Raw genomic sequence first — 10,680 nt, 5'->3', positions numbered from 1 at the left:
AATGACCAACAGCAGAGTTTTAAAATCTATTCTTTTATAAACAGGGAGCCAGTGCAGTGATTTCAGAACTGGAGTTATAACATCCCCTGTCCTGTTGTTGGTCAGGACTCTAGCAGCAGCATTTTGGAGGAGCTGAATGCCTGGTTGATTTTTTTTTTATTCTTTATTTTTTTGCAGAGACCAGCAAATATACCATTACAGATCTTAAACTACATGGCTACAAATCCTTTATTCTGGCCATGACTTTAATACATGAATCAAGCAATAACAGTTTGAATTTGGGTGGGAAAAGGAGTCTAAGGGAACTCAATTCAGGGCAGGAATTGCTGCTGCAAGTTTTGGTCTAACACTCTTTATGGTTTGTTTGGTATTATCTGCATATTTAACATGGTTAAAAAAGTCAAACATATTACAGTTGTCAAAATGAAATGACACCGCTATTTAATCCAGATCCCTGTGGAAGAGCTGGACTTTGCATGTGCAACTCTCCCTAACCCCCAGAATTTACTCTACACACTTACAATTATACAACAGCCATTTGCAACAACTGCAATCATTCCTTAGACTTGTGTGCTTTTTGACATTGAGTCATATAACATTAAAACCACAAATGTATTTTATTCGGATTGCAATTCTACTTGTGTGATTTGTAAGTTTCGCCAGAGATTCTCAGTTCTGAATAAGCTTTGACCTAAACCATTCCACTGCATGTTTAGGTTGCCGTCCTGCTGGGAGGTAAACCGCCAACCCAAGCTCATCTCTTTCGCGGTCTCTCAGTTTTTTTCCCCTGAATCCCCCTTCCATTTATCCATCTCCACATTATTTGACTAGAGTATCTGTCTTTGTTGAAGAAAAGCAATCCTACAGACTAATGCTCCTAACAACATGTCTCACCATGGGGTTGGCGTTTTAGGGTTATTTGGGTCTCATTTGATCAAAGCAACTTCTTCAGCACGCATGTTCTGCTACTTATTTGACTTTACTTTAAACAGGACTTCTATTGGTTTTCATTTAAAATATTTTTTCCTGTTCCCACTCATCAATAAAGGCCGGATTGTTGGAGTACACGACTAAGCGTTCAACAGCGAGTCCCAGTTGAGCTGCGGACCTCTTCAGCTCCCCCAGAGCCACCATGGGCCTCTTCACTGATTATCTGATTATTACAGACCTTGCCTGGCTACTGGTTTGCAGTTGTGCCCTACTTTCAGATGATGGATTGAACTGTGTTACATACAGCTTCCAGCTCTGGATACGGTTATTAAACCAAAACCTGCTTTAAACTTCTCTACAGCTCCAAACCTGACCTGCATGGTTTATTGCATGGTGCTGATGTCGTTTGTTCGCTCATGTTCCAATGCCTACCTTAAACTTTGCAAAACAGCTTAATTTGCTCTAAGATTACGCTGATAGGGGAACTTATTAGCTGGGTATTCATAGTAATTGGTTGCACTGGCTTCATTTAGTGGTTTCATAGTAAGAGGGAATAAGTAAAATGTATTTTACACTTTTCAGGATTGTGTTTGTAAAAAAATAAAATAACACCATGTATCCTTTCTGTCTTCACAGATATGCACACATTTGTGTTGGTCTATCAGAAAGTTCAATTGTGAAATACGTTGTAAAGGCGGTTTTAGTGTGGCGAAAGGCAGAAAAGACCAGGGGGCAAAAACACTTTTGCAGGTCAACATCATTTAACAAATCTACAACACTGAGAGTGAAACAGAACTAGACAGAAGCTGAAGGGAGGAAAAAGATTCCAAAGAGTTACTTCCACAAACAATAAATTAGTAGACGTTGATGGGGTGCATGGTTTGAGCCAAAATGGATCTTCTTTTTTGGACAATGCTATCCAGCGATTCTGTGCCGGCGCGGGGCGAATGTGGGAGAGATGCGTTCGTCAGCAGGGAAGCAATCTGAACCATAGTACTAGAGACTGACTTGGTGTGCGAGTCTCATTCTGCTCCAGATGTTTATCACGTCACAAAGCTCTCGGTGAGTAGTAGGTAGGGAACACAACCTTCTTTCAACACACGCCCACATACACACACACAGGGGCACAAACATTGCAGCTGCTGCCGAGGGTGCAGCCCAGTGAGAAATTTACTGATAGGATATTTCCTGTGCATCTGATTCCGCTTAGAGGAGTAATATAAGGTCAAAGGACCCAATATGTTCACACAACAAGGGTATAAACTCTATTTCTATTCTCTCTTCAAAGACAGAGGGCACCACCAGAACGTTTTAAAAGGGGTAGTGATGTGGGTGCTACTTTCCCAGGGTGGTACTCCAACATCAAGAGACAGAGTTCCAGGAGTTTTCCTTGGTAATAATTAAACTCCGGTGAGCTTTAACGTTTCAAAGCTTTAAAGTAATTTATAATTTTGTGCTTGGTCTGCGGTTGAGTTGACCATGATGGACAGAATGCGTAGGAAATATGAAACAGTTATATACTGCCAAACATATAGTTTTTGATACACATTTGACCCCTTAATCTTTAACAAAGTCTGCCCCTTCTGTGTATATCTGTGTAACGATTTACACATTTGACTTACAGAATATTAATATGCAATAAATGACTATAAACATCTGATGATTCAACTATGATACAACTGTATGTTTTAGAACCATACAATACAAAAGTTCAAATTGTAAAGATAATTTTCACACATCTAATTAGTTGTGTGATTTCATGCATAACTGACACACTACCAAAGGGTATTTAATTTATTTAACCTTAAATTATCACAAATGTCAATATATTTACCAAATCATTAATTAATTGAATTGGAGTACTTCTGACCATTGCCTATATCCTGGCCTGCGGATATATGGTAGCAGAGGATCTTTCAGTCCAGTCATGAACAACTCAACCATTACAGATGGGACTTTTTAAATAAACTATTTTAATCCTCTTTTAAAGTATAGTTAGAAAAAACTTGCTAAAAAAAACAACAAATAGAAATTCTCATGTTGTAAGCAGCTGCACAAACTGCGCCTTGTTCCAACGGTGACAGTCGTGCGTAATGAGCGCTGCGTGTCTGGAGCGCCCAAGCTGAACCCTCAGGAGGACATCTCACTTATCATCCACGTTATATATCATTCTGAACCCTTCTGAGCTCTCAATCGTGCTCTGACACGTCATACCCAAAATATTTCTGCTTCCTAAAAGCGCAGCGAAAAGTAGAAACGTGAAAAAGCGGCGTAAAGTCATTTAAAGTTCCCTCGAGGTGCATCATGATGTCTATTTTAGCTGGTCTAATGTATGAAACTAAACATAATTACTTTTATACGTCCCATTAAATACTTCTTGAGTTTAAGTGGGACTTTAAACGACCAGAGTGCGCACTGCGAACTTCAGCACCGAAGCATGGAAAGGGGAAGGAGGGGGAAGAAAAGTTCTTACCGAGATACTGCCTGATGTCCAGCAGTATTCTTGGAGCCCCGCCGTTCAGCTGGTAAAAAAGCGAGCCGAAGCAGAAGAGGAAGAGCGCAGCCATGCAGAAACCATAACCTCGCAGGGAGAAGCGCCACGGTAGAGCGCAGAGCAAGCCCTGCTTTCGGTGGTGTCGCTCTCTGATGTGGTTGGGAGTCTGGTGGTGGCTGCTGTTGCTGTTGTTGTGAGGGGGACTGCTGCCGAAATTCTTCATCATCTCCTCCTCACAAAGCAACGTGGAAAGTCACCCATCCGCCTCTTGGAAGTGAAAGTTGCCGCTTTAGGATCATTTGATAGAGGGCAGGGGGGGGCGTCGGTTCAATTTTGGAGACGCGCAAGAAACTCTGGATCTTCTCCGCTGCTGGTGCCTCCTGCTTCTGCTGCCACGGGGTTCTTCTTGTTGTTTTTGTGCACAGCGCTTTGCTCCTGCTCAGTCCTTGCTTCTTTGCCTCTCGTTGGATGATTGTTCCTTCCTTCCGTCCTTCCAGCAGAGTTAAGGGTCCATCCTTCTCTGAGGCTCTCGGTGTCAGATTACTGAACGTGGAAAGAGGGAAAACGTCCACCTCATACTTGGTTTGGATTGGGGTGCGTAAAACAGCGCCTACCAGCGTCAGTGGAGGGGTCCTTTACGAACAGATGGACTTTGAGTTTATATTGTAGAAGGTGAACTTTATCTTATTTAATTTCCGCATTGTATGCGATGGACCAACTCAAAATAGCGCGTACTTGTGAAGTTAAAGAAATATTATTTAGGCTTTACAATCTGTGTTGATAATAAGTATCTGAAAGGTTTGGCCGGTATTTGTATGCATTCCTCTGCGTCTGTATTTTGCAGACACACATTTCACTGCCTTGATGATTATGTCTCACTTCACACATAAAGGAAACGAACATCTTCTCCATTCTTTAACACAAAATTGTTCAAGCCCAGTCTGTGAAAATCAATTTTCAGGTCTCACCACCAATAGTTGGTCTGATTTAAGTTTAGACTTTGACTAGGCCATTCTAATACAACTTTGATTTAAACCATACAGTTGTGGCTGTGGCTGTATGTTCAGAGATCCTGTTGAAATTTCAAGCTCCAGCCCACTCTCAAGTAATCTGCTACTTTTAATACATTTTTCCCACATTGCCCTGTATTTAGTTTTCACATCAACTTTAAGCTTAAGCTTCACTGTACCTGAAGAAAAGCATTCATACAACATGGTAATGCCACTACCACGTTTTTGTTGTTGTTGTGGGAATGGTGCATTCTGGGAGATCTGCAGTGTAAGTTTTCTGCCACATAGTGTTTTTTTTTAATGTTGGTCAAAAAGTCCATAACTCTGTCTCACTTAGGGCTTTTGTTTTGTGGATAAATCTCCCACCTTTGCTGTGGATCTCCGCAGATCCACCAGCATTACAACAAAGCTTCTACTCTGTCTTACAGTTGTGCCATATTCCTTCCATTTTTGTTTGACGTTGTTCTTTTAGATATTTTCAACTCTTGATACCCTGCTTTAAACTTCTCCGCATCTTCATCCCTGATCTGTCTGCGGTGTTTCTCGGTCTTCATGATGTTTTTTTGTTCAATGAGGATGTTTTTTACAGAGTGTTTGCACTGTATCTATTTAACAGTATCAGGGGCTTACCACAAATCCACACCACACATTTCAGATTTGTATTTGTAAAGTTTTCAAAATGATGTATCATTTTCCTTCAAGTTAAAATTAGGCACTATGCTGAGTTGGTTGTTCAAACAAAATCCAAATGAATTATATTGAAATTTGTGAGTGTAACATGGAATTAAAAATCCTAGTAAGAGTGTTTACTGCAATCTCCATAAGAGTAAGTCTGATAAATATGAGTAATAAGAAGTATTAAACTCGAGGTATTAAAGGTATCTTAACATAAACTTGCCTATACAGCATTTAAAACTGGAGTGACGTGAGCTCTCTTTCTAGTTACTGTCAGCATTTTTTGCAGCTAAATTTTGGATCAACTTATGAGGAGCCACAAATAAGGTCACTTCTAGTTTCTTTCCTCTCTCACGTGGTACCCCGACAAGGATGTCCCCTTAGCCCCCCTTTTGTTCGATATCGCTATTGAACCTCTGGCAATCTTGAATAAGGGACTCCGCTAATTTAACTGGTGTGCAGAGAGGTGGGGCGCATAAACAAACTGTCCCTTTATGCTGATGACCTCCTCCTTTTCCTGTCTAAACCCAATATTACAATACCTATTGCTCTAAACCTAATTGGAAAATTTGGGCAGGTTTCTGGTTATAGATTGAATCTATCAAAAAGTGTTTTATTCCCAATCAACGACAAGGCACGTCAAATTGCCTTCCATAGTCTCCCCTTTATAGTCAGTAAAGATAGTTTTGATTATTTGGGCGTCTGTATAACATATGATTACAGTTGCTTGTTTAACAAAAATTTCGCTAAAGCACTGAATAAGGCTAAATCAGACATGGAGAAGTGGTCAAAACTCCCTCTGTCTCTTGAAGGAAGAATAAACTCAGTCAAGATGACAATCATGCCAAGGTTCTTATATCTGTTCCAAACCATACCAGTCTTTATTCCTAAGAAATTCTTCAAAGAATTAAACAAACATGTATCTGTGTTTATCTGGAATAAAAACATCCCCAGAATTAGAAAGGAATATCTAGAGAGGCAGAGAGAGGACGGTGGACTGTCCCTACCTAATTTCCTTTACTATTACTGGGCAACCAATATTCATAAGTTTTTTGTACTGGTTTATAGATCAGACGGGTCCTGAGTCCCCAGACTGGGTCCACCTGGAACAACATTCGAGCAATCCAGTGTTGCTTAGCTCATTAATATGTAGCCGTTTACCTTTGAGTAAATGCCACAGGACGAATAATCCAGTTGTTGCGGGGCGCTCTAAAGATATGGTCCCAATTTAGGACTCATTTTCAATTTAGAAATGCACTAACTGCATCTCCTGTGCGATGCAATGTCCAGTTCACCCCCATCCTTGATAGATCCATCCTTTCAGAAGTGGCACGAGAGAGGCATAACTTGCGTTAAGGATCTTTATGAAAGAGGTCAATTTGTTTCTTTTGAACAGCTTAAAAGGCGCTTTGGTGTCCCTCAGGCTGACTTCTTCAGATATCTCCAGGTACGTAGTTACGTGAATACTAATTTCTCATTAACACTGCCTCGAATAACATGGATTGATGAATGTTTGGATATGAATCCGACTGATAAGGGCTTAATATCAGTTATATATGGCAAAATTCAGAACGCTGCATCCCCATCACTTATACATCTAAAAGAATCATGGGAAGAAGAGTTAGGGGAACTATTTACTGATACAGCCTGGCAGGCCGCAATCTCAAGAATCCATTCTTCCTCAATTTGCATTAGACATAGCCTGCTACAATTTAAGGTTCTGCACAGATTGCACTTGTCTCCTAATAAATTAGCTAGAATGTATCCTGGTGTAGACTCATCTTGTGTTAGGTGTGGACACAACCCTGCTGATCTCAGTCATATGTTCTGGCTTTGCCCCAGGCTCCTCCCCTTTTGGGAGTCAGTTTTTAGGACGATTACATTTATATGGAAGAGGAATATTGATCACAGTGCTCTAACTGCCTTATTTGGGGTTGTCCCTCCGACTACACCAATAACAACGCAGCAGGCCAATGCTATAGCATTTGTTACACTGCTTGCAAGACGCCTAATATTATTCAATTGGAAGAGAGCTGCTCCTCCATCTCATAAGCAGTGGATGGAAGATGTTATGCTCCATCTGAAGCTTGAACATCTGAAACATACAATAAATGATTCAATCCAACAATACAATATCACCTGGCAGCCATTTCTTTTGCATTTTGAGACAGACTTCTGAGCATGTAGCCCTCCCCTCCCCTCCCCCACCCCCCCCCCCCCCACTAAATATGTGATGTTAGCACCTGTTGTCATTTTGTTATTGTTTTATTGTTGTTCTTACATGTATGAAACAATAAAAAGATTTGAATAACTTATGAGGAGCCACATCCCAGTAATCTATTGCACACATAGTAAAACTCCTGGTCTGCACTGAACCAAGAGAAACAGCCAGAACTTGGCAAAGCTCCATTTGATGACAAATAGAATCCAAACAAAAAAGCTCTAACAGCCTAGAAAGAGAGGAAAATAATCTCAAGCAGTTGTTTAAATGCTTATTTACCATACAGTTAATTGCGTCATTCTGTCACAATACTGTTGGTAGATGTTAGATAAAAGGGTGTATGTTTTAAAATTTCTCCTTGCCCCTCGGGCCAGTTGTTACAACCTTCGTTTGAACTATAAATTTTTCCACAGCAGTGCTGCAACCCACCATTAGACCGCACCTTCAATTAGGAGGTTATTCATAACTACTTTTCTAACAAACCTCCAGGGTCACACAGCTGTCAAGAGAGCCAAATAATGACAATAATTTAAAAAAACAATTTGGCTTTAAAGAGCAAAGTAATGAAGTAAAGAATAATGTTGCTTAGTTGTTGGAATGGTCTATTCCCCAGTTAGGGAGTCTATATTGAACAGGCAGCATCTTGCAAGCTCTGCAACTAAAGTTGTATTTTAAAAGTTTAAGACGCCGGCAGGCAGGCAGCCAGACTGGCACAGAGGTTTATTGTGCAGTCTGATGGTATAGATCTCAGTTAGGCCTCTACTCCGAATCACATTTTTTTCCTGGTACCCCTGATGTTTATCAACTCTGTAGGCATCTAGGGGGAACTTTTGCATATTGTGTCCAATGTTCCATTGGCAGGAGGTGCAGTTCTGCAGTTTTTTTTTCTTTTCTTTTTTTTTTTTTTTTTACATGCAGTGCTGGTCAGAAGTTTATGTTAATTCATGATCTGTATCTTGGTTATATTTAACGTGGGCATTTGATAATACATTTGAATTTTTTTATTTTTTATTTTACTGGGTGAGCGACATACAGCATTCAGTCAGCTTCACTCACCTATATGCATACAAAATCACTAATATCTGGATAAAGGTCTCAGTAAGAATATAAACATAGATGCTTCTGTGGCCACCAGCAAGGTTTTGGCAAAATTCCTTCTGGATATTTAACAATTTTTCATAACAAATACAATGACTTATATAAATTGTTATTATTTCCAGCATGAATCCATCTTTTGAACATGGGTCATCAATTTTCAACAGGTTCAAGGTCCGCTGCATTCCTGAAGCTCAATTATAGCCTGCTCCACCTAGCCTCGTGAGACCATCCTGATCTCGCGAGCTTTCAAGGTTTCTCTCGCAGATCAGTCTGGATACTCTCCGTTGAAGAAAATTTGGAGCCGTTCACCAAACGAACGTCCAATCAGCGTTGGCTTTGAGGCGGGTTGAGGTGTGACGCAACGGGAAGCGCGTCAGTTCAGTCTTAACAGCATGGCGGCTTCAGCCGATGAAACTAGCGTTAGCGTGGCTATCGAGCAAGTTTTATCGGAATTACAGAGTATTTCTTTGCTGAGCTAACGAGCCTTTACCTGCAGCAGCAAGAGTAGCTTGGCTTGTGGTTGTGTTTTCGTCGTCGCTCTGTTACGAACGACGACGAATCTGATTGGTTCATTTGGCCCGTCTATCACCAACATAGGCCAATCAGCTAACCAGTATTTTCGCCCCTTCCCAAAATTACTTCAACGGAAGGTTTCCAGATGGATATGCGGAGCAAATCTATCTGGCAGAGTCAGGTAATGCTCCACCCATTCCATAAACAATTTTGATTTGTGTTTAGAAACGCGGTCCCGTTGGAACATCCGTCCCTGTCTTGTATTCATTCATCATTGCATCTTGTTTCCATTCTTCTTGTCACTGTGGAACGATCAATGATCTAAATCTTTGTTTAATCTTTTCATGAAACTTCTCTCCAGAAAACATCTGACTTGTCCATGTGTGCAGCTGCAAATTTTAGTCGAGCTTAAAAGTGTTGATTTAAGAGCAGAAGCTATTTGTCGTGGACATTCCATGTTGATGTAGATCCTGTTTCACAGAGGACAGAGAGCCTACCTTTCCAGCATCTTCCAGTTTATAATCTGCTTGAGGATTGGTAGCTCTTTGGTTGTTCTTACACAATCCTGAATAATTTAATTCTCCCTCAGGACAGTTTGGGTCAGATGATCAAAACTTGGACATGGTTGCGTGTAACAACAGGAGAGTGATTGAAAACACTTTAAAACAGGTTTTACAATTGATAAACGAGGCCATCATGAAGTTTCCAGTATGGATCCGACATCAGTCTTACTAAAAATATATGGGTACGCCTAAAAGCGGGGTTTACATTAAATAACCAACATATCTGAGTGAATTCTAAATCTGCCGCGAAGCATGCTTCTCTAAATCTATGGTTTGAGATCAGTTGAGGTTTTGCAGAATTAGCTTTTTCTTGCACACACAAGTTGTCTGCCCTAATCAAACAGGTAAGTATTATACAAATGACGAGTTGTATAGAAAAGAACTTAAATCTCTCATTAGCAATGCATTTTTTTTTTGTTTTTGTTTAAAAGGGCCCACTGTTTGGATTAAGGGCACATGATTAAGGATTAAGCAGCCACTTAATCCAGATTGCTTTTCCTTACAAGAACCAATGTGCAGTGAAATAAGAATACTCGGAGCGGGATTTTTCCTCCTTAACTTAAAAACACTGTACAGAATCCTTATATATACTTTGGCAGACATCACATAAGACATCTGTTATTTGACAAAAGTATCTTTACAAAGGAACATGTTTTATATAGTATGCAAAAAGTCCAGGCATGCATGTGGGAATGTCTGTATTCCTTGATCCGATAAAGTCAGAGGATTCTGACATCCAACAAGATAAATGTCAAGCCAGTAAAATTGTATGGGACAAGGTATTATCCAGTGGGATTCCCGGTCTGGCGTGTATTTATTTAATACCAACGTGAATAAGAGGAAACAGCCATAGAGCGCTTTTGATTATAGCTGCACTACTAAAAGAGCCAAACACAAAGTCAACCGTACTGCCTTGGTTCCAGAGAGGTGTGTGTGTGTGTTTTTAAATTCAATTGTACAAGTAGGCCACATGCGATCCAAAATGCAACCATGGTCACAGATTTTATTGTATTTTTAGCCTAATAAAATCAAATATAAGATAATAATACAGTATGCTGGGCACACTGGTTATAAAATAATAAAGCTATTGTGTTAAGTATGTGTTGCCAATCCCCATGCTTTTAATTGGAAAATTAAAAGCATGTGGGGTAATTTAGAAAATTCATCATGTCAAAT

Source organism: Fundulus heteroclitus, chromosome 15, assembly GCF_011125445.2.
Source record: "Fundulus heteroclitus isolate FHET01 chromosome 15, MU-UCD_Fhet_4.1, whole genome shotgun sequence".
NCBI lineage: Eukaryota > Metazoa > Chordata > Actinopteri > Cyprinodontiformes > Fundulidae > Fundulus > Fundulus heteroclitus.
This window is presented reverse-complemented; position numbering follows the sequence as displayed.